Source organism: Salmo trutta, chromosome 7, assembly GCF_901001165.1.
Source record: "Salmo trutta chromosome 7, fSalTru1.1, whole genome shotgun sequence".
Taxonomy (NCBI): domain Eukaryota; kingdom Metazoa; phylum Chordata; class Actinopteri; order Salmoniformes; family Salmonidae; genus Salmo; species Salmo trutta.
In genome coordinates, this window is record NC_042963.1 from 45572594 (window position 1) to 45594195 (window position 21602).

At 42.8% G+C, this 21602-nt stretch overlaps 1 pseudogene; it reads left to right on the top strand.

The window, feature by feature from the left end:
* The window catches only part of LOC115196617 (mitochondrial inner membrane protease subunit 2-like), a 237253-nt pseudogene that overhangs the window by 46595 nt on the left and 169056 nt on the right, over positions 1 to 21602 (top strand).

Genomic DNA, 21602 nt, shown 5'->3' on the forward strand with positions numbered 1-21602 from the left:
ATGCTATTACTTCAATTTCTCAAACATATGACTATTTTACAGCATTTTAAAGACAAGACTCTCGTTAATCTAACCACACTGTCCGATTTCAAAAAGGCTTTACAACGAAAGCAAAACATTAGATTATGTCAGCAGAGTACCCAGCCAGAAATAATCAGACACCCATTTTTCAAGCTAGCATATAATGTCACATAAACCCAAACCACAGCTAAATGCAGCACTAACCTTTGATGATCTTCATCAGATGACAATCTTTGGACATTATGTTATACAATACATGCATGTCTGTTCAATCAAGTTCATATTTATATCAAAAAACAGCTTTTTACATTAGCAGGTGACTAGCATGTGACTAGCATTCCCACCGAACACTTCCGGTGAATTTACTAAATTACTCACGATAAACGTTCACAAAAAAACATAACAATTATTTTAAGAATTATAGATACAGAACTCCTTTATGCAATCGCTATGTCTGATTTTAAAATAGCTTTTCGGTGAAAGCACATTTGGCAATATTCTGAGTAGATAGCCCAGCCATCACAGGCTAGCTATTTTGACACCCACAAAGTGTGGTACTCACCAAACTCCGATTTACAATTAGAAACGTTTGATTACCTTTGGTGTTCTTCGTCAGAATGCACTCCCAGGACTTCTACTTCAATAACAAATGTTGGTTTGGTCCCAAATAATCCATAGTTATATCCAAATAGCGGCGTTTTGTTCGTGCGTTCAAGACACTATCCGAAGGGTAAATAAGGGTGACGCGCCCGACGCGTTTCGTGACCAAAAAATTCTAAATATTCCATTACCGTACTTCGAAGCATGTCAACCGCTGTTTAAAATACATTTTTATGCCATTTTTCTCGTAAAAAAGCAATAATATTCCGACCGGGAGTGGTTGTTTTCGTTCAAAGAGAGAAAGTAAACATGGTGTCAGCTCGGGCACGCGCCTCAGTCTCATTGTCCTCAGATCGACCACTTACAAAATGCGCTAATGTTTTTCAGCCATGGCCTGCAAAGCCACCATTCAGCTTTCTGGCGCCTTCTGAGAGCCTATGGGAGCATTAGAAAATGTCACGTCATGCCAGAGATCCCCTGTTTTGGTTAGAGATGATCAAGAGGCCATGAAATGGTCAGAGAGAGCGCTTCCTGTTTGGAATCTTCTCAGGTTTTGGCCTGCCAAATGAGTTCTGTTATACTCACAGACACCATTCAAACAGTTTTAGAAACTTTAGGGTGTTTTCTATCCAAATCAAACAATTATATGCATATTCTAGTTACTGGGCAGGAGTAGTAACCAGATTAAATCGGGTACGTTTTTTATCCAGTCGTGCAAATACTGCCCCCTATCCCCAACAGGTTTTAAGAAGCCTTTTTGACCTAGACTTAGCGCTCCAATACTGCTTTCCGTGCGGTAGCAGAGAGAACAGTCTATGACTAGTGTGGCTGGAGTCCTTGGAAATTTTTAGGGCCTTCCTCTGACACCACCTGGTATAGAGGTCCTGGATGGCAAGAAGCTTGGCCCCAGTGATGTACTGGGCCGTATACACTACCCTCTGTAGTGCCTTGCTGTTAGAGGCCGAGCAGTTGTCATACCAGGTGGTGATGCAACCAGTCAGGATGCTCTCGACCAACTCCATGTTAATGCCCATGATTTTGGAATGAGATGTTGGATGGGCAGGTGTTAACATACTTTTGGTAATGTACGACCTACGCAGATCGATCAAAATGGCGAAACACAAGTATAGGGACATAGTGGAGGAGCAATTCAGCAGGTCGGACATGCATGTGGCAGGGGCTTTTAACGATCACTGATTACAAAAAGAAAGCCAGCCACATCACGTACATCAACACCGCCCCACTGGAAGAGCTAAACTTTATTTTATCACACTTCGAGCACAACAATGACTATCAGTGGCCGAGGAGAGGGCTACGTACTAATGGTCACCACGGAGGACGTGTGTACAGTATGTCATTCAAATGTGTTAACCCTCGCAGGGCTGCTGGCCCAGACGGCATCCCTAGCCACAGCCTCAGAGCATGTGCAGACCAGCTGGTTGTTATGTTTTCGACATTTTCAATCTCTCTCTAGCTCAGGCCGCTATCCCGACCAGCTTCAAGATGTCCACTATCATCCTCGTGCCCAAGAAAGGGAAAGTAACTTAACTGAATGACTACCGACCCGTAGCACTCACTTCCATCTTCATGAAGTGCTTTGAGAGGTTAGTCAAAGACCACATCACCTCCTCCCTCCCCGATACTCGACCCTCTCCAATTCACCTACCTCCCTGACAGATCCATGGACGACACAATCGCCATTGCTCTGCACACACCCCTCACCCACCTGGACAGAAGGAATGCATATGTGAGGATGCTGTTCATTGACTACAGCTCAACCTTCAATACCATAATGCTCTCTAAGCTCACCACAAAGCTCACAGACCTGGGACTGAACTCCTCCCTATGCAACTGGGTCCTGGACTTCCCAACGGGCCGACCACAGGTGGTGGAGGTAGGCAACATTACCTCCTCGACACTGATTCTCAACATGGGGCCCCACAAGGGTGTGTCCTCAGTCAACTCCTGTACTCCCTTTATACCCACGACTGCGTGGCCTCACACAATTCCAACTCCATCATCAAGTTTGCTGACAACACGACAGTAGTAGGCCTGATTATCAATAACGACGAGACGGCCTACAGGAAGGAGGTAGGCACTCTGACGGTGTGATGCCAGGTAAACAACCTCTCCCTAAACATCAGCAAAACAAAGGATCCCATTATGGACTACAGGAGGAACCAGGCTGGACACGCCCCCATCCTCATCAACGGGGCTGCCGTGAAGACTGTCAAACCACACAGACACACAGACACCATTGTGAAGAAGGCACGACAGCAACTCTTCAACAAAGGATGCTGAAGAAATTTGGCCTGTCCTCAAGGGCCCTCAAATCAAAAGTTATTATACCTTACAGTGAAATGCAGTTTTAAGAAAAAGAAGTGTTAAGTAAAAAATAGATAAGTAAAAAATAAAATAACAGTAGCGAGGCTATATACAAGGGGTACCCATAGAGAGTCAATGTGCGGGGCACAGGTTAGTCACTGTGTTCTACAGGAGCACCATCGAGAGCAAACTGTCAGGCTGCATCACAGCCTGGTATGGTAACTCCACCACCGCTGACCACAAGGCACTACAGAGGGTGGTACGCTCAGCCAAACACACCACTGGGTGCACATTGCCTGCCCTCCAGGACACCTACAACGCCAGGTGTCGCAAGAAGGCCAAGAAGATCATCAGGGACCTTGTACGAGCCACGGCATGCTCTCCCCGCTTCCATAATTTAGACGCTGGCAGTACAGGAGCAAAACCAATTGACTGGCCAATAGCTTGTACCCCCAGACCATCAGGCTGCTGAATAGCCACCACTAGTCAGCTACCTGCTCCCCCCCTCCTATGGACATTTCCCATCCCCCCTCAACTGACATTTACCCTGCCCCCACTCCATTGGACATTTATAATTGCCACAGTTGTCAATATGTATTATTATTTATATTCTTTATATTTGTATTGTTTTATTTCACTTTGTCCTGCATTGTTGGAGCTCCAAGCTCATGAATTTCACTGTACCCTGTAATTACATCTGCAACCCTGTGCATGTGACTATTAAACTCTCTATTTTAATCTAATTAAATAGGTACATAGAGGCTAGCACTTTTTATTATTAAGGAATGATCACTCATACAGTAGTACAGCTGTGAAATGGTACAGCTATTGATGCACATGTTATCGAGAATATTTTGTAAACTTACAGGCTATAACTAAACACATTGAAATATCCTTTAAACAGGTAGACCTTTCAACGTTACTACAGTACAAGGATGTTGAGTTGTGAACAAGATACCGCACTACTATTTTTCCCCCTACCTCAGCCTTTCTGCCTTTCTCCTTGCAGGGCTGTTGTCCCTCACAGTGTGTCAAATTTTCACCTACTGTTTCTACAGTACAAGGAATTTAGAAGTTTAAACAACACAGGGGATTACTCATTTGCAACCTACCTCAACTCTTCTGCCTCTCTAATGCTCTGCTGTTGTCCCTCACATCCTTCTCTCACACAGTGACTCAGCTCGCTGTTCCATTCCGCTTTTTCAGATGTGATGAATGAATGCCTCCGCCTCTGGTAAATTTCTACGTTTAAATAGGTCGCCTTGAACTCGGATGTGCCTCCGAAAAGTTGATTGGGGTAAAATTCCACAGTCAACAACCGAGAAAAATGGCAGAGAGTCCTTCAGTGGTTGTATGTGTCAACATGAGATATGAAGGGAGAGAGAAGCAGCAGCAGGCCAGTGCAATAAGAACCTATGAAAGAGAGAGAGAGGTGCTGCTGGTAGATTGAAGCAGGGCGGCTTGGGGGAAATAAGCAATGGGTCTGAAGTTCCGTTAAGCTGCCGGTACTTCATAATGAGACGTATTCCTAATAGTAGGATTGTACTGTAAATCAGAATCTATATCTGATAAAACATTGTGCTTGCATAGGGTTGCATTCGGAAGGAACTGCGTAGATAGCAGGGTTTCATGGAATGTGGAAAATGCCCACTTGGATGTGGTGATCTGTTTTCACTTCACCTACATTTCTTTCAGCCTCACTTGGCTTTATTTCTTCCTCTCTCTCTCTCTCTCTCTCTCTCTCTCTCTCCCTTCCTCTTCTCCTGGTGATTTTCCTGATGTTCAGAACCTGCCTTCACAAGGAGATAGTGAGAAGAAAAAACGATCGGTCTCCAAACACAAATGATGTTGTTCATTACATGGGAGCCCTGTCATCAGCTCCAGCGGGTACTTTGCTTATGCAGCAAGGAGATATCCCTCTCATTCAGCCGCTGTGTAATTCTACAAACATCAAAGCTGCTTTCCTGGCATTCACATCCATCAGCAGGCATGCAATGAAATGGGAATTACCTCGACATGAAAAATTCCCTAATTTCTCAAAAAACAGAAGCAGCAGCAGGCTTGGAAGCACCCTGCCCACACCAAGAGAGCTGAGCGCAATGGGCAGGTTACTCACTTGACACATTGAGGCTATGATAAAAGCCTTAAGTTAAAATTGGGCTCTGGATGGAAGGAAATTGGTGTTTGAAATGCCAGAGGGACAGGATTCTTAATTTAGACTGTTAGTGACACATTTCCAAGTCAGAGATAGTGTAAGCATTATCCTGGCTTTTTGTTTAAGGAACCAAACCATACTTAGTTGGGACCTGAGGGTTATTGAGTTCATTGCTTCAATTGTAGAGGTAGGCCTACAGACTAAGTGACCCTGGATTGCTTCTTCATTGGCTGAAGTGTGTCAATGGAGGATAAGTGAAAAATTGAGTGACTCCTTGAGGGTAGAGTTCTAAGCAGATAACCATATACTGACACAGTACATTTTGAATCCCCAGGGATTAACATATTTTATCCTTCCAAATTACAAATACAGTGAGTTCCAAAAGTATTGGGACAGTGACACATTTTTTGTTGTTTTGGCTGTGTACTCCAGCAGTTTGCATTTGAAATGATACAATGACTGTGAGGTTACTGAACTAAACTTTAGGCTACTTCAATGCATATATAAGTGAATTTGTCCCAATACTTTTGGTCCCCTAGAATGGGGGACTATGTACAAAAAGTACTGTAATTTCTAAACGGTTCACCCGATATGGATGAAGATACCCTCAAATTAAAGCTGACAGTCTGCACTTTAACCTCATAGTATAATTTTAAATCCAAAGTGCTGGAGTACAGAGCCAAAACAACACAATTTGTCACTGTCCCAATACTTTTGGAGCTCACTTTCTAAAACGTCCCTTTTAAACAAGAATCCGTCTAATCTTATTTTTCAGAGCTCAACTCCTCTGAGGACTATTTTGAAAGATTGCTGATGGTTTATGGTTCTCCCACATGCTATCCCACAGTGCTGAGTGTTAAATTCCCTGTCACACACACACACACATACACAGAGCTGTGTGTTAAATTCGCTGTCAGTGGCGTTTTAGTACGGTTATGCTAATTGGGCTGAGGGTTAGCGTAGTGGTGGTGTGGTGATGTGAGGGCTGCAGATTACGACACAGCAAGCCACTGTCAACACACTAAGCCATAATAAGGACCTCACCCTGGATCTGACTGGAGGAGGAGAGCACAGTCAGAGCAAGGCAGTGTGTGGGTGGATGGGAGAAGAGAGGCAGGATTATAGAAACATGAATGTTCTTTCCTGTGGCAACCGAAAGAGCAACACAAGAACAGAGTTATTAGTAGGTAAGAGGAGGATGATTAATATATGCTTTAGCTAAACTGTGCCTCTTAATGTTTCAGTGCTTCATGCTTTGTGAAGCGCTTCCCCTCCAGTTTGGCAGGCATACATCAACTTAAAAATGGATTGTATCGCTGTGCGTTGGCAGTGGCACATCCTACCAGTCATTAATGCTTGTGCTCCAGCATCACATGGGTCATGGATGTTCAGTACTGGTAACCTCTAGGCCTATACAGCTAGCTATAGGGGAGAAATAAAGCAGATTTGCAGTCAATTTTCTGAGAATGGTCGTCTCTGCCAGGAAAATCTAAGGATGGTTCTTTCTAAACTCAAGTACTGTGTAGGCATGAGAAATTGTATAAGTGTACTTTGTGTTTCTGTATCTGCTTGTAGCTGCTGCCTGTAGAGGCTTTATCACATTCAGTTCGTAGTGGAAATGGTGTGTCAGTGCCAGGATTAGTGGGAGTTATGTAGCACATATTATTCTAGATTTGATATAGAATATTTTATCATATATATATAAAAATCCATGTTCTATCTCTGTATTTATATTATTATGTTGCCATTCTAGTTGAGGCACCTGTTTTGGAGCTAGTGGAGTTAACTGTAGCAATGGGTGGCAGCAGGCAGGCTCCTCACCTTTAGTTCAGATGTGGGTATTTATAAACCGTCATTGAGGGAGACGGATGGTTTGTCCTCAGGTGGCTGAGCTCAACTACACTTTTTAGGGGGGCGTGGAGTGAGGAGTCGATGCCCCCTCCTCTCCCAAGCTGAGGGGGAGGCACAGGGCAGGAGCAGCCAGCTTGGCTGTTATTTTAGGTCTAGTGATTTGTGCTCCGCCTCAAGGGCTCTGGCCACCAGGCAGTCAGGCAAGGGCCTAGTACACTACAACACACACCATCCATCCAGCCACTTCGTCCCTCCCTCCCATTTTGTATTCATGACTTTGAGTGGATCTCTTGTTGTGAGGACAAATAGAATGCCGCAGGTGAGCTGTGTCTGTGTTTCGGCCACCGCAGGTGACAGGCTCCACAGCGGGGCGGTTGTGGGGTGGCAATAAGCATTCAGTCATCCGATCTGCCACTGGAGGCAGCGACCCAGACGCCACCTGGGCTGACTTAACCCATTTCTCATATCACCTCCACTGAGCTCAGGGGAAATGGAGGGAGATGGAATCTGCTCTGCAGCAGTCAATGCCCCATCGCTGAATAGGAATTAAACATATGAATGCAACAGCTCTTTAGCCAGGGTTCTCAAACTTTTTTTTACAAACACAGTAAACAGAGGACATAGAAGGGACAGTATGTGGGTATGCGCGGGTGTATACAGTATATGGGGGGAGTGTGGTTGTGATGGAAAATGGGGTATGTTTTTGTGATAGGAAAAGTGTGTTGAGTTAAGTGAGTGAAAAAATAAAATGGTTGCAAATGCCAGAGCCCATGTGTGTCTGCGAGCAGGAGTTGTGACAGAGAGAGTTTTCAATTTTGTCCAGATACGGGTGTCGTGTCTTTGGCTATGCCGGATTAAGTGATATGACATGCTAACTTATAAAATTATTTCTCTGTAATTGATATTACCTGATGAAGCTAATCTTGTAAATGTAATTAACTAGAAATTCGGGGCACCACAGAAGAACGTTTATAGAGCTGTTATCCTCTGAATAAACTCTTAAAATACTTAGTAATATTTTACATCGATAGCAGTCAATCTTAACCCGTATGTTGTTTCAGTCTCATCATGAAAGTTGTAATTCTTGGTTATCTGCACGAACCCAGTCTTTACTAAAATCATCCATACATCAATTGTCTTAAAATCATTTATTTACTACACTAAGTAATTAACAGAAAACATACAAACAGTAATTATCGTCACCAATGATGGGTAGAGGAATGTGCCCTACTGGCTAACAAGCATGGCTGGTCTGTTAGACAATGGGTCATAAAACGGTAAGCTGAGAAGTTACACAGAGTTCATTAATATTAACAATTGCCAATTGAAGGCTCACTCATTCGGGAACATTTGCAATCAATATATATTTACGCTCATGTGTCGTCGGGATTCTTGTTGGAGAGTTTTGTTCTGATGGAGAGTTTGTCAGCGTTCTCTCTCTCTCTCGGTTAGAATGGATCTGTCAGAGCGACATTCATGAATGTCGTCATAGAATGGATGTGGTTGGTCTTCGCGTTCGATGATATAATTTACTTAGCTGCAGACTAATAATTAATATCAAAGACTTGTTCTTATTCTGTCGATATCGATAGTCTAAAAGTTAACCACGTGGTATGGTTCACTTTCAGTAGAATACTTGGCTGGTCAAACCTCTAGGCCAAACTCACGATGGAGTGGAGGCCTGGTCTGTAGAAATGTAAATCAGGGGGTGTTTTATAGGGCCCAGAGAACAGGCTTGTCAAATGACGCCTGGTCCTGTATGTGTCCCTGGGGGCGTGCCTATGACTGAGCTAGACTTGGTTACAGAAATAGAATTATATCACATTAACATCAGTACATAGCATCTCAATGTATTACAAATAGCTTTATCCTTAATAATACATTGTATACAACCATGTGGATTCAGTCTCATCGCTGAGGCTATCATGTAGACCGTTTTAGGGTAATATGGCTATATTGTCTCTTCTGAGTATCACAAAATTGTACCAAGCGGATCAGTTCGTAGCTGGAGTCTTCATCAATCTTCCATATCTTCTCCAGAACACACATGTCGCTAGGTTCTCCAATTCTATGAGTTGGAAGAATTTCCTTTGTCTCTCTATGAAACATGTTGTAGTAGATTCTCCTCTTGGAATATTTACAACCCTGGGTTGGGGGGGAAGGTAGGTTGGGTGATGGTACAAAGGGGAGGGGGTCAACTGTCCTTCCTGTACCCAAAGAGGCCAACGTCATGACACGGGATATACATTTTTAACTAAATTTCAAATATTGTCTATTTATTTATTTTCCTATCATGATGGAACGGTCCCCTCAACCCTCAACCCTATACCCTAGACACCCACCTGAGTGACCCACACACTAAGTTCTTAACTGTTTTATAGGCCTACAGCAAGTAGCCTATACGCAGCCAAGACAAAAACATAAACGTGGTCAGAGACCCACTGAGCAGCACCACCCCTTCAAGAGTCAGAGCCTGCCTGGCAGGGTTGGTCCAATCAAAGTCAAATCCCCCGGGTGGGTGAGCATAATATCCAAGGAATTTCTCAAAGCTGCTAATGAGATCCTTGTTCCTAGCCGGTGGGAATTCCGGTGGATACTCCCACCCAGGTAGTGGCAGTGCTGGCAACACTAGCTGCAGTAACCCATGGGTAGGGGTTCACAATCGGACAATCAGAGAGGGAGCAAGTTATTGTGGCCCTGGCAGCACAAAATAATCAAAAGGTCTGACTGCTCAGAGATGCTTGGGAAAATGATCACAAAGGGGGTCCAGTGTGTGTTTCAGGGGAAAGGCGTGTATCTGAGCTCCATCAGCTAGGACTTGACATTGGTCAAGCAAATCTCCCCAATCTTGCTCAATTTGCATGCCTTCTCAAACAGCTACAACTCTATATGCATTCATGCATCGAGTCTTCTCTTGAGTTGGACTCGGGGATGGAAACTGTTGAACATTGGAAACTGTTGTTTGTGGGGGAAGGGTAGAGATAGTGTGTGTATGTATCCCACATCTGTTGCTAAGGGGTAATGATGTTAATGACTGTATAGGATGAATTACAATAATTGTTTCCCAAAATAATAATTGCTTGACAAAAAATATAATTTTTGTAATGCCAGTCCTGGTTATAGGAAACAATCCTTCGTATGAAGTGCCTACATCAGAGATAAAAAAAACAGTGTTCTATACCTCTGTATTTATATTATTATGTTGCCATTCTAGTTGAGGCACCTGTTTTGGAGCTAGTGGAGTTAACTGTAGCAATGGGTGGCAGCAGGCAGGCTCCTCACCTTTAGTTCAGATGTGGGTATTTATAAACCGTCAATATCAATGTACAGCTATATGGACACTCAATCATCACGGTACTTTTTAATGGTAAGTTTGTTATGAAAAGTAAGTTTATTATGAAAAATAGGATTGAAACTTGTATCTCATTATGGTAAATGGTTAAATAAAAATAGCTAGTTATAATTGTAACGGCTTAGCAGATAATAGTAAAAGACAATCAGTATTTACCTGGCTAAAAGAGAAAGAATATAATATCTTGTTCACAGGAAACTCATTCAACAATGAGCACGAAATGTATTTCTCCCATGGACAAAGAAACTCAAAAGGGGTGATGATAATAATTAACAATAATTTTTATCCAAACGTGCAAATTGTCTAAACAGATCTGCAAGGTCGGATTATTTTAAATATGTTATTGGACCTTAAACATATTTGGCTTATTAATCTCTACGCTCCACATAATGATGATCCACTCTTCTTTGAAAATATATATAATAATTTATCAAGCCTACAAGCAATACAAGACTCTATTATTAGGGTGGGAGATTATAATACGGTTTTAAATACCTCAACGGATCGTAAAGGAAATCACATTACAAACTATTACCCTCATGCACTGAAGGAAATCATTCATATTATGGATATATTCGAACTAGTGGATATATGTAGGCTTAAATATCCTGACCTAGTGAGATATACATGGCGGAGGCTCAATCAAGCTAGTCGTCTTGACTACTTTCTTATGACATTCTCATGGGAGTTAAAAGAGTGTTGATAGGGTACAGAATGCGGTCGGACTATCAAATAACTGGCATATACTTTAGTCATACAGAATTTCCACCTGGGCGAGGATATTGGAAATGTAATCAAAGCCTATTGGATGACAACTTGTTTTTAACCAGGACAGAAGAATTTATAACTGATGTTTTCCAACACAACATATGTACAGCAGATCCCTTTTTGTGTGGGACACTTTTAAATGTGCCTTTAGAGGCAATGCAATTCAATACTCATCTTTAAAAGAAAAGCAATTTAGGTCAAAATAGTTCATATTAACAAAGGAAATAGAGGGACTAATGGTACAGATAGATAGTAATAAAAACTGTACCATATAGGTAAAGTTAGAGGAAAATCAAAAAGAACTGCAGGAACTTATTCAAGAAAGTGTAATATATTATAAAAAATAAAAGCAACCTAGGAATATGGGGAAAAATGCACCACATAATGTTTTAATCTTCAACATAGAAAAGCTACCAAAAATCATTTACTGAAACTTGTTACAAATGATGGAGTCACCCATGATTCACCAAACAATATTTTGAAAGAGGAAGCCTAGTACTTTAAGCATACGTTTTAGTTTCAAAATCCTCCATCTCCACTAATCGAAGTTAATTGACCATTACTGAAACAGGACCCAGGTGGTAAATATATAGATCCAGTCCATGAAAAAAATTGGAGGCCCCTTACACAAACATTCTATCAAAATGCATAGAATTAAAAATGTATTGTGGGATATTATTCATCCTAATCAGAAAGTTTTTTACATGGACAATACATTGCAGACAATATAAGACAAGTACTGGAAACTAAAAAACCCTATGAAAAATCTGGGATACCAGGCCTGGTATTCATAGCTGACTTTGAAAAGGATTTTGATAAAGTACGACTGGAATTTATAAATAAACCCACGATTTGGATCCCTCCATAGCCTCATAGAGGCCATGATAATTGTTCTAACCTTTTTTCCTATTTTGTTGCCTTACGACCTGGAATTCAAATAGATTTTTTGGGGGTTTGTATCATTTGATTTTAACAACATGAATACCCCTTTGAAGATGCAAAATATTTTTTCTTGTGAAACAATAATAATAAGACCAAAAAACCAAAAACTTGAGCGTGCATAACTATTCACCCCCCCCCCCCCCCCCCCTCCCCCCAAAGTCAATACTTTGTAGAGACACCTTTTGCAGCAATTACAGCTGCAAGTCTCTTGGTGTATATCTCTAAGCTTGGCACATCTAGCCACTGGGATTTTTGCCCATTCTTCAAGGAAAAACTGCTCCATCTCCTTCAAGTTGGTGGGTTCCGCTGGTGTACAGCAATCTTTAAGTCTTACCACAGATTTTCAATTGGATTGAGGTCTGGGCTTTGACTAGGCCATTCCAAGACATTTAAATGTTTCCCCTTAAACCACTCGAGTGTTGCTTTAGCAGAATGCTTAGGGTCATTGTCCAGCTGGAAGGTGAACCTCCTTCCTAGTCTCAAATCTCTGGAAGACAAACAGGTTTCGCTCAAGAATTTCCCTGTATTTAGCACCATCCATCATTCTGACCAGTTTCTCAGTCCCTGCCGATGAAAAACATGAGGTTCTCGGAGTGATGAGAGGTGTTGGGTTTGTGCCAGACGTAGCGTTTTCCTTGATGGCCAAAAAGCCATATTTTAGTCTCATCTGACCAGAGTACTTTCTTTCATATGTTTGCTTATTTTTTTCTTTAAGCAATGGCTTTTTTTCTGGACACTCTTCCGTAAAGCCCAGCTCTGTGGAGTGTACGGCTTAAAGTGGTCCTATGGACAGATACTCCAATCTCCGCTGTGGAGCTTTGCAGCTCCTTCAGGGTTATCTTTGGTCTCTTTTGTGCCTCTCTGATTAATGCCCTCCTTGGCTGGTCCGTAAGTTTTGGTGGGCGGCCCTCTCTTGGCAGGTTTGTTGTGGTGCCATATTCTTTAAATTTTTTAATAATGGATTTAATGGTGCTCCGTGGGAAGTTCAAAGATTCTGATATTTTTTTATAACCCAACCCTGATCTGTACTTCTCCACAACTTTGTCCCTGACCTGTTTTGGAGAGCTCCTTGGTCTTCATAGTGCCGCTTGCTTAGTGGTGTTGCAGACTCTGGGGCTTTTCAGAACAGGTATATATATATATATATATATATATATATATATACTAAGATCATGTGAAAGATCATGTGACACTTAGGTTGCACACAGGTGGACTTTAACTAATTGTGACTTCTGAAGGTAATTGGTTGCACCAGATTGTATTTAGGGGCTTCATAGCAAAGGTGGTGAATACATATGCACGCTCCACTTAAATTTTTTTTTTTATATATATTTTTTTGAAACAAGTTACTTTTTTAATTTCACTTCACCAATTTGGATTATTTTGTGTATGTCCGTTACATGAAATCCAAATAAAAATCCATTTAAATTACAGGTTGTAATGAAACAAAACAGGAAACACGCCAAGGCGGGTGAATACATTTGCAAGGCACTGTAGAGTGTTGGTCCCATGTTTCATGAGCTGAAATAAAAGATCCCCAAAATTTTCTATACACACAAAAAGCTTATTTCTCTCAAATTTTGTGCACATATTTTTATCCCTTTTAGTGTGCATTTCTCCTTATAATCCATTCACCTGCCAATATAATCCATGTTGTGCTTCATCTCTTACAAAAGCTTTCCAGAACTTGCAAACTGCTTTTAATACTGTTCAACATACATTGTCTCAATTGAAGCTTATCCTCAATACTGACAAAACAAAACTACTGGTGTTTTCTAAAGCAAGAAATAGACCTCTGAACCTTTCACCTATTACTACCTGTCAGGGCAAGGAGATTGAGGTTGTAACCTCATATAAATATCTTGGAATTTTGATTGATGATGGCCTCTCTTTTAAAATGCATATTCAACAACTTACAAAAAAATTGAAGCTGAAATTAGATTTTTATTTTAGGAATAAGGCTTGTTTTTCGTTTGAAGCCAGAAGGAGGCTAGTATCAGCTACATTTATGCCTTTACTAGACTATGGGGATATTTTATATATGAATGCTTCCGCTCAGTGTTTGAGATCAATTGACACCCTTAACCTCTCTGGCGCATGTGGGACGAACTCGTCCCACCTACGTAACAGCCACTGAAATCCAGTGGCGCGATTTTTGAATCGTTAGAAATACTATGACTTCAATTTCTCAAACATATGACTATTTTACAGCTATTTAAAGACAAGAATCTCGTTAATCTAACCCCACTGTCCGATTTCAAAAAGGCTTTACAACAAAAGCAAAACATTAGATTATGTCAGCAGAGTGCCCAGCCAGAAATAATCAGACACCCATTTTTCAAGCTAGCATATCATGTCACATAAACCCAAACCACAGCTAAATGCAGCACTAACCTTTTATGATCTTCATCAGATGACACACCTAGGACATTGTGTTATACAATACATGCATGTCTGTTCAATCAAGTTCATATTTATATCAAAAAACAGCTTTTTACATTAGCATGTGACGTTCAGAAAAAGCATAACCCCCGCAAACTTCTGGGGAATTTACTTACAGTTTGCTAAATTACTCACGATAAACGTTCACAAAAAGCATAACAATTATTTTAAGAATTATAGATACATTACTCCTCTATGCACTCGATATGTCTGATTTTAAAATAGCTTTTCGGATGAAGCACATTTTGCAATAATCTAAGTACATAGCCCGGCATCACAGGGCTAGCTATTTAGATACCCACCCAGGTCAGCCTCCACCAAAATCACATTTCCTATAAGAAAAATGTTCTTACCTTGCTTGTTCTTCGTCAGAATACACTGCCAGGACTTCTACTTCAATAACAAATGTTGGTTTGGTCCCAAATAATCCATCGTTATATCCAAACAGCGACGTTTTGTTCGTGAGTTCTAGACACTATCAGAATGCTTCATCACGGTGTCGCGCATGGCGCATTGGCGTGACAAAAATGTCTAAATATTCCATTACCGTACTTCGAAGCATGTCAACCGCTGTTTAAAACCAATTTTTATGCCATTTATCTCGTAGATAAGTGATAATATTCCGACCGGGAATATGCATTGAGCCTAAACAGCCTAATTAAATTTCTCCTCAGGAGCGAATCGTGCATGCGCCTCATTCAAAGGTCCTCTGAGCCGCCACTTGCCAAAGCCGATAATGTGTTTCAGCCTGAGGCTCCCTCGTCAACCTTCAGTTATTTCCCGGGCTCTGAGAGCCTATCGGAGCCCTGGGAATTGTCACGTTACAGCTAAGATCCTTACTTTTCAATAAACAGATGCAAGACGCACGACTCCTTGTCAGACAGGGTACTTCCTGCTTGAAACCTTGTCAGGTTTTTGCCTGCCATAGGAGTTCTGTTATACTCACAGACACCATTCAAACAGTTTTAGAAAATTCAGAGTGTTTTCTATCCAAACCTGAACAATAATATGCATATTCTAGCTTCTGAGTTGGTGTAGGAGGCAGTTAAAAATGGGCACATATTTTTTCCAAAATTCTCAATACTGCCCCCTATCCCCCATGGCACTCTGAGATTTATTTTAAATTGCAAAACCCTTACGCACCACTGCACTTTGTATACCAGGGTTGGCTGGCCTTCTCTAGTCACTCGTAGGCTCAGTCACTGGTATACTTTTATTTACAAAGCCATTTTGGGTTTACTACCTTTTTATTTGGGCATTTTTATTGTTCAGAAATGTGGTGGGTACTCTCTTCGTTCGCGGGACTTTATCTTGCTAACTGTTCCAAATGTCCGAACTGAATATGGTAAAAGGGCTTTTATGTACTCTGCGCCATCGTCTTGGAATGCCTTACAAAATACTTTTAAACTGGATGAACTTGTCCCGATTGGTATTTTTAAATCACGGATGAATGATCTGGAGACTGATTCCCTGACCTGTCAATGTTTTTAATTTGCTGTTTTTGATTTTGTTATATTCTTTGTTAATTCTATGGTTTTTACTAGATTACTTGTAGTTTTTCATGTTGTTTGTCTGTAATTTTTGTAATGACTTGGCGCTGCCTATCTTGGCCAGGACGCTCTTGAAAAAGAGATTTTAAATCTCAATGAGCCCTTCCTGGTTAAATAAAGGTTAAATACAAATAAAAATAAATTCACCTGCCAATATAATCCATCCACCTGCCAATATAATCCATCCACCTGACAACTGTGACATATCGTGATGGACCATTTTATGTTTGTGCTTTCTAGTAACCAATTTCAGTGTTCTATTTTTGTGCTTCTCTAATAACCAATTTCTGTGTTCATGCTAGTGACTGATCGAATGAATCCTCACTATCAGTATCTGCTATTTGTCAGTACGCCCAGACCCTTGTTTTGATAACGAATGATCTCTCAGTTTTAAGGTCTCAGCTTAGAGAGAAGTAGCCTTGTGAAGTATTGGTCTGTCACATGCATGACCCAGCATTGGTCAGTCACATGAATGAAGCAAACGGTAATGATGAATTAATTATGAATGATGAATTAGCTAAATAATGCAAATATAACTTGTCTGTATATAAGAGATCTAACGGGACTTCCCCATTAGAGCTTCTGATCGACATGTGTACTTGGTGCATTGAGTTGGTTGGAACCTCTCCAGCCCGCTGATAATAAAGAACGATTAATTAAAGATTGACTTTGAGTGTCCCTGTGTAGAATTTCCACAACAATGTCAAGAAGTTGAAAAACAGCATGATCATTACACAGGTGCACCTTGTGCTGGGGACAATAAAAGGCCATTCAAATGAAATGTTTTGTCACACAACACAATGTATAAGAATTTTTTGAAGATAAATACACAACGCAGAAGATGAGAGGACTAAACACTAGAGTACTAATGGTCAATAGGGAATTGTCAATGAAAATAGGAGTTGGGTTTCAGTTCAACAGCTATTTAGAATCAGTGGAATGTCACTCCCGAACTCAGAACTTTGTGTGATTGTAAGGTCTGTCGTCAGGAATGGACCAAGGCGCAGCGGGAATGTGGATACTCATATTTTTTAAATAAAAACACGTAAAGCATCCACAGGGAAAAACAATAAACAACACTCACGACAACAGGAACAGTTTTGCAGGCACACAAAACGCAGTGCAAAAACAACTACCCACAACCCCAAAGAAAAACACACACCTGTTTATAGGACTCCCAACCAGAGGCAACTAGAACCACCTGCCTCCAATTGAGAGTCCAACACTCGGGCTGGGCCGGAGGACAGGCGGGCCACTCGGGCTGGGCCGGAGGACAGGCGGGCCACTCGGGCTGAGCCGGAGGGCAGGCGGGGCACCCTGGCAGATCCGGGCAGCCGGGCCGCTCTGGCAGATCCGGGCAGCCGGGCCGCTCTGGCAGATCCGGGCAGCCGGGCCGCTCTGGCTGATCCGGGCAGTCGGGCCGCTCTGGCTGATCCGGGCAGTCGGGCCGCTCTGGCTGATCCGGGCAGTCGGGCCGCTCTGGCTGATCCGGGCAGTCGGGCCGCTCTGGCATCTCCGGGCAGACGGGCCGCTCTGGCATCTCCTGACTGGTGGGCGGCTCTGGCGGCTCCTGACTGGCGGGCGGCTCTGGCGACTCTTGACTGGCGGGTAGCTCTGGCGACTCTTGACTGGCGGGCAGCTCTGGCGACTCTTGACTGGCGGGCAGCTCTGGCGACTCTTGACTGGCGGGCAGCTCTGGCGACTCTTGACTGGCGGGCAGCTCTGGCAAATTCTTGAATGGCAGGCAGCTCTGGCAAATTCTTGAATGGCGGGCAGCTCTGGCAGACTCTTGACTGGCGGGCAGCTCTGGCGACTCTTGACTGGCGGGCAGCTCTGGCGACTCTTGACTGGCGGGCAGCTCTGGCGACTCTTGACTGGCGAGGCTGGGCTGACGCCCTATAAGCCTGATGCGTGGGGCTGGTACTGGACGTGCCAGCCTGGAAACACGCACCTACATGCTAGTGTGTATAGCGGGAAACACCGGACCGTAGAGGCGCACTGGCGGTCTTGACCGCAGGGTTGGCATCACCTTTTCAGGCTCGATGCTCACTTCGCCCTGGCACATGCGGGGCGCTGATACTGTGCCTACCGGCCTGAAAATCCCAGGCCTCACCACAGCCCCAACCCCAAAGCACGGGACCTGTCCAGTCTTTCTCTGCCCTACAAGGGTACGGGAAGCTGGCCTGGGGCTCCAATCTCACCCTGCCAAACAGCCCTTGTGCCCCCCCCCAAAAAAGTATTGGGGCTGCCTCTCGGGCTTCCTTCCCAGCCGTGTTCCCTCATACCTTCGCCGTTGGTCCCTCTCTCCTGCTGCCTCCACTCTTCTGAGTGCCACGACCTGTTCCCATGGGAGGCGATCCCTTCCGACCAGGATTTCCTCCCAAGTGTAGGATCCCTTGCCGTCCATGTCCAGTCCATCACGCTGTTCTCCAATGGCTCCTTCCTCCTCTGCTGCTTGGTCCTTTTGTGGTGGGTAGTTCTGTAAGGTCTGTCGTCAGGAATGGACCAAGGTGCAGCGGGAATGTGGATACTCATATTTTTAAAATAAAAACACGCAAAGCATCCACAGGGAAAACCAATAAACAATACTCACGACGACAGGAACAGTTTTGCAAGCACACAAAACGCAGTGCAAAAACAACTACCCACAACCCCAAAGAAAAACACACACCTGTTTATAGGACTCCCAATCAGAGGCAACTAGAACCACCTGCCTCCAATTGAGAGTCCAACAAACCAATCTACACATAACAAAAACTTCTGCCATGTCCTGACCAAAACTAATACAATTGCTCCCTCTGCTGCTCAGGACGTGACAGCGCTACGTCTTGTAAATTGAATCTGGAGTAGGATAATTGTTATTTGGCCATTGGCCCAGTTGTACTGCAAGGACCTCTGATTGGTCAACCCAAGGCTCGGGTGAACGGCTATACATGGGATCCTGTCCCTTTGTTCTATGGAGAAAAGCTGAGGACAGGGGAGACTGAACATCTACAGTTGAAGTCGGAAGTTTACGTACACTTAGGTTGCAGTCATTAAAACCCGTTTTTCAACCACTCCACAAATTTCTTGTTAACTATGGTTTTGGCAAGTAGGTTAGGACATCTACTTTGTGCATGACACAAGTCATTTTTCCAACAATTGTTTACAGACAGATTATTTTATTTATAATTCACTGTATCACAATTCCAGTGGGTCAGAAGCTTCCATACAATAAGTTGACTGTGGCTTCAAACAGCTTGGAAAATTCCAGAAAATGATGTCATGGCTTTAGAAGCTTCTGATAGGCTAATTCACAGTCAATTGGAGGTGTACCTGTGGATGTATTTCAAGGCCTACCTTCAAACTCAGTGCCTCTTTGCTTGACATCCTGGGAAAATCAAAAGAAATCAGCCAAGACCTCAGGGAAAAAAAATTGTAGACCTCCACAAGTCTGGATCATCCTTGGGAGCAATTTCCAAATGCCTGAAGGTACCACGTTCATCTGTACAAACAAGTATAAACACTATGGGACCACGCAGCTGTCATACCGCTCAGAGGGATACGCGTTCTGTCTCCTAGAGATGAACGTACTTTGGTGCGAAAAGTGCAAATCAATCCCAGAACAACAGCAAAGGACCCTGTGAAGATGCTGGAGGAAACAGGTACAAAAGTATCTATATCCACAGTAAAACGAGTCCTATGTCGACATAACCTGAAAGGCCACTTCAGCAAGGAAGAAGCCACTGCTCCAAAACGGCAATAAAAAAGCCCGACTACGGTTTGCAAATGCACATGGGACCAAGATCATACTTTTTGGAGAAATGTCCTCTGGTCTGATGAAACAAAAATAGAACTGTTTAGCCATAATGGAGGAAAAAGGGGGACGCTTGCAAGCCGAAGAACACCATCCCAACCGTGAATCACGGGGCAGCATCATGTTGTGGGGGTGCTTTGCTGCAGGAGGGACTGGTGCACTTCACAAAATAAATGGCATCACGAGGAAGGAAAATTATGTGGATATATTGAAGCGACATCAAGACATCAGTCAGGAAGTTAAAGCTTGCTCACAAATGGGTCTTCCAAATGGACAATGACCCCAAGCATACTTCCAAAGTTGTGGCAAAATGGTTTAAGGACAACAAAGTCAAGTTATTGGAGTGGCCATCAGACGCCCTGACCTCAATCCTATAGAAAAATTGTGGGCAGAACTGAAAAAGCATGTGCGAGCAAGGAGGCCTACAAACCTGACTCAGATACACCAGCTCTGTCAGAAGGAATGGGCTAAAATTCACCCAACTTATTGTGGGAAGCTTGTGGAAGGCTACCCAAAACATTTGACCCTAGTTAAGCAATTTAAAGGTAATGCTACCAAATACTAGTTGAGTGTATGTAAACTTCTGACCCACTGGGAATGTGATGAAAGAAATAAAAGCTGAAATAAATAATTCTCAACTCTTATTCTGACATTTCACATTCTTAAAATAAAGTGGTGATCCTAACTGACCTAAGACAGGGAATCTTTACTAGGATTAAATACAGGAATTGTGAAAAACTAAGTTTAAATGTATTTAGCTAAGGTGTATCTAAACTTCTGATTTCAACTGTCCCTCCCAGCAAACATCTATGATTTGTCCTTCTCAAATAAACAATTTTTTCTCCCCCTGATTTGCTTTGGAGTTTTTGTTATTGATGAATAACATCAACTGCAAACAAATGTCTCAAGTTTTGAAGGAGCTTGCAATTGGCATGCTGATTGCAGGAATGTCCACCAGAGCTCTTGCCAGAGAAGGTTGTTTTAGAGACTTTGGCAGTACGTCTACCTGGCCTCGCAACCGCAGACCACGTGTATGGCATCATGTGGGTCGAGCAGTTTGCTGATGTCAATGTTCTGAACAGAGTGCCCCATGGAAGAGGTTGGGTTAGTATGGGCAGGCATAAGTTACAGACAACGAACACAATTGCATTTTATCTATGGCAATTTGAATGCACAGGGATAACGTGACGAGATCCTGAGGCCCACGGTCGTGCCATTAATCTGCCGCCATCACCTCATGTTTCAGCATGATAATGAACGGCTCCATGTCACACAATTCCTTGAAGCTGAAAATGTCCCAGTTCTTCCATGGCCTGTATACTGACCAAACATGTCACTCATTGGATGCTCTGGATTGATGTGCACGACAGCGTGCTCCAGTTCCTATCAATTTCCAGCATCCTGGAGTGACACAACATTCCATAGGCCACAATCAACAGCCTGATCAACTCTATGTGAAGGAGATGCTGCATTAGTCAAATGGTGGTCACGCCAGATACTGACTGTTTTTCTGATCCTACCTTTTTTCCAAAAGTATCTGTGACCAACATATGCATATCTCTATTCCCAGTCATGTGAAATCCATAGAATGGGGCCTAATTTATTTAAAATCTTTTTTCAGCAGAATTTCTGGACAAACGTTTTCAGGTTACGAAGATCGAGAAAGGCAGCTCTTAAAATATTTTTGATGTGTTCGTCAAAAGAAAGATCAGGGTCCAGAGCAATGCCGAGGTCCTTCACAGTTTTGAGACGACTCGAGATTCATTGAGACCATCGAGATTCACTGTCAGATCGACAGAT